This window comes from Sciurus carolinensis, chromosome 1 (assembly GCF_902686445.1).
Source record: "Sciurus carolinensis chromosome 1, mSciCar1.2, whole genome shotgun sequence".
In the NCBI taxonomy this organism is placed as follows: Eukaryota; Metazoa; Chordata; class Mammalia; order Rodentia; family Sciuridae; genus Sciurus; species Sciurus carolinensis.
The window spans coordinates 43206485-43209863 of NC_062213.1; the positions used below are offsets into that span (position 1 = coordinate 43206485).

Genomic DNA, 3379 nt, shown 5'->3' on the forward strand with positions numbered 1-3379 from the left:
GGGACTGGTAACATCAGGCTTTCCTGCATGTTACTCAGGACATTCTGCAGAAGCAGAACGTGGCCTGTGGGAGCCAGCATAGTGCTGTTCAGGGGCACAAGGGAGTTTCAGGGTGGACTGGGAGAGGCAGATGTCACTCTCTGGAGGACTTTCAGGAGCCTCTGCACCTGGGATGTACTAAGTGACCCAGAAAACAGGCGGGTAGGTTCAAGGATACAAATTTCTGATTTCTCTGAAAATGATGTAACAAATCATGGGAACTGTACAACATGAGTTAACCTCCCAAAGTGCCACCAGTCATTAAAGGAAATATCAATCAAAGAGTGAAGTAATTGCCATTGAATTAATGCTTTTATTCACAGTGGCACACGTCTGTAATCTCCCCAGCTCAGGAACCTAAGCCAAGAGGATCACAAGTTCAAAGTCAGCCTTACCACCTTAGCAAGGCCCTAAGCAACTTAGCAAGACTGTGTCTCAAATTAAAAAATAAAAAAGGGTGCTCGCTTCGGCAGCCCATAAACTAAAATTGGAAAGACATAGAGAAGATTAGCAAGGCCCCTGAGCAAGGATGACATGCAAATTCGTGAAGCGTTCCATGTTTTTCAAGAATGGAGGAAGGGGGCTGGGGATATAGCTCAGTAGGTAGAGTGCTTGCCTCGCAAGCACAAGGCCCTGGGTTCAATCCCCAGCACTGTAAAAAAAAAAAAAAAAAAAAAAAAAAGAATGGAGGAAGGATGGATTGTATAGAGGAAAAAGAGGGGTGGGAGGGGCAGGGGGAGGAAAAGTAACAGAACAAGACAAACATCATTACCCTGTGTACATGTATGATTCCACAAATGGAAGACTCTACTTCATGTACAGCCAGAGAAACAAGTTGTACCCCATTTGTTTACAATGAATCAAAATAAATAAATTATATATATAAAAAAGAATGTCCAACATGCCAGGGTCCTTTGCTCAGCCACTGGCAATCTTAATATGAAATATGTGGCTAGTTTTCTTTTGTGACCTCTATCTATCTACTCAGGGTGTTTTAGAATTATTTCTGCTTTTCATCACAAAGAATTCTTCAAGTAAAGTTGCTCTCTGTTTTTTCTTAAATAAATAAATTAATTAATTAATTAAATAAAAAAGGGCTTGGAATGTAGCTCAGTGGTTAAGAGCACCTAGGCTCCATCCCTAATACCCAAACCCCCTGCCAAAAAAAAGGTTTTTATTCAAATAATTACACTGGTATACCTAGAAGGGTGACATTTTTCAGGTTAAGCTGGAAATAATGTGGGTTTAAAGCAACAGTCCTAAAAGAAGAGAGGAATTTACCTCCTCTATAGAGGAACATGAATAAAATTGCAGTGTTCAGAGGTTTTTTTGGGTTTGTTTGTTGTTTTGCTTTTTGCAGTTGAATTATCAGGCCAAAGAGAATGTGCCTCAAAATGGCTTCAATATACCCTGGACTTAAAGTTTTAAATAAAATGTTTTAAATAAAATTTAACATTTAACTAAATTATAATCAGCGATATATCCACACAGGAAGGGAAATGCATTTTAATTGTTGGTCAGCATTTGCTAAACACCTCAAGAGGTGGAGGTACCGTGAGGATAGGAACCCGCGTGTGACTGGCATGGAGAGCAGGAAGGCAGGAGGAGGCAAGCTAAGGGTGAGGAGGTCTCAGGTGGCAAAACCTGGCCTGCGCCCCGCACGTGGATGCTCTCCAACACTAATTACAAGGATAAAATTATTCCTGTCAAAGAAACATTTGACAACTATAGTCAAGTTATGTCATAACAATGTAGAAATAAATAAAGGGATATTTTGTACGGTTCTCCCAAAATTCTAAAAACAGCTGGCAGAGTTTCTAAATGTAGAAAATGACTCCTAATTCAGGAGCTGACCAGACCAGTGACAAACCAAACCTCTGAAAGTACCACAGCAGAGTCTGATGCAATGGCATCGGGGGCTGCCTGGGGCCCGCCCTGAGCCAGTACTTCTGGAAACCCCGGAGAGGGCAGGTCAGGGCACCTGGTGGTCAGAGCAGTGTCATCCTTCAAGGGTGGCTTTGTGTCTTGATGAGCATGGCTGTCGATGGCATCATCAGGAAGGGAGTCACAATGGTTAGGTCAGAAACTTAGAAGCTCTTGGTTTTAAGTCAGGCAGTACTTCATTCTGAAAAAAAAAAATTTTTTTTTTTTTTTTACAAATATCTAGAACGAGTTCAAAAGTCTTGGAACCAAGAGACAGCTTTCAAAAGAAAGTTTTGCTGATCCAAAAGCATTTGACAAAACTTGTATTTGGCAGCATGTGCTAGAGAGAGAATGGCCATTTACAGCCCCAGAGACCTACAGAAATATCTGAGGGATCACTGGCATGAACAGGCCTCTGTTAATGTTCTTGAACTATAAAAGCAAACAGGACAAAAAGTTGCATGTATTCTGGATTCTTAAAGCAAAGCGAATAAGCTCAAGAATTGTCTCTTACATGCTTTGTCATAAAATTGGATTTGTAGAACATTAATGCGGGTGGTCACAACATGTAGGGGAGGGTGTGAGAGTGGAATAACTTTACGTTTATGTTCCAAACAAAATGTTTGTACCCCCCACCACATTTTTAATAGAATCTGTATGTTTCTCTGATATTTTCTAAAGCCTTCGTCTCCATAGGATAAACATACTAAATTTTTTCTTAGATTCTTTGGTTGAATTTCTATTTTTAAATCCATTTTGGAGGTGTACTTGCCAATCAATACACATACCAGTAATGCAACCAGCTGGTTATTACACAAAAATAATTCATTGCAGTAATTCTTTTGTGTATTTTATTGTCGATTTTGGCAAAACTTTTTAATTTCTTTTCCAAGTGTTAAATTAAGATTAAACAAACTAGTGTGTGAACTGTGGATTCTGGTCCTATTCCATAGCAAAGCCTGTGTTATAGTCAATCCCAGTAGCTGGACTACCTTGAGGATACAAAGCTAATGCAAGGACATTAGGAAATGGCTCCGCAGCTTGGCGTGTAGCTCAGTGGTGGAGCATTGGTCTAGCATGTGTGAGGCCTTGGGTTCTGTCCTCGGTACCAAAAAAGGGAGATAAGAAAATACCTCCTAGGCTCTCACAGGTGGGTACTCTGGAGAAAGCAGAAACAGGAGGCCTCAAAACCTTAGTTAGTGTAGTAGGGTTACTTTTTATTACAAGAGCTTAAAAATGGATATACACTGTTCAGAGACATTGTCTCAAGTTTATTCTTTGTGGCTGTTTTTGTTAATAAGTAGAGTAAGTGAATATGTGGCCTATACTGTAGTGATGTCTTTAAATGTAAATCCTAAAATGAAGTGGCTGATTAGGACGATAGCCAAGACTGGGTGGCATCTGAGGTGTAAAAACC

General features: G+C 40.2%; 1 non-coding gene across 1 annotated transcript; it reads left to right on the forward strand.

The window, feature by feature from the left end:
- Positions 1-496: 496 nt before the first annotated feature.
- On the forward strand, positions 497-603 carry LOC124968246 (U6 spliceosomal RNA). Its single transcript, XR_007105654.1, has one exon. It is a non-coding gene; the product is annotated as a U6 spliceosomal RNA (small nuclear RNA).
- Positions 604-3379: the final 2776 nt, after the last annotated feature.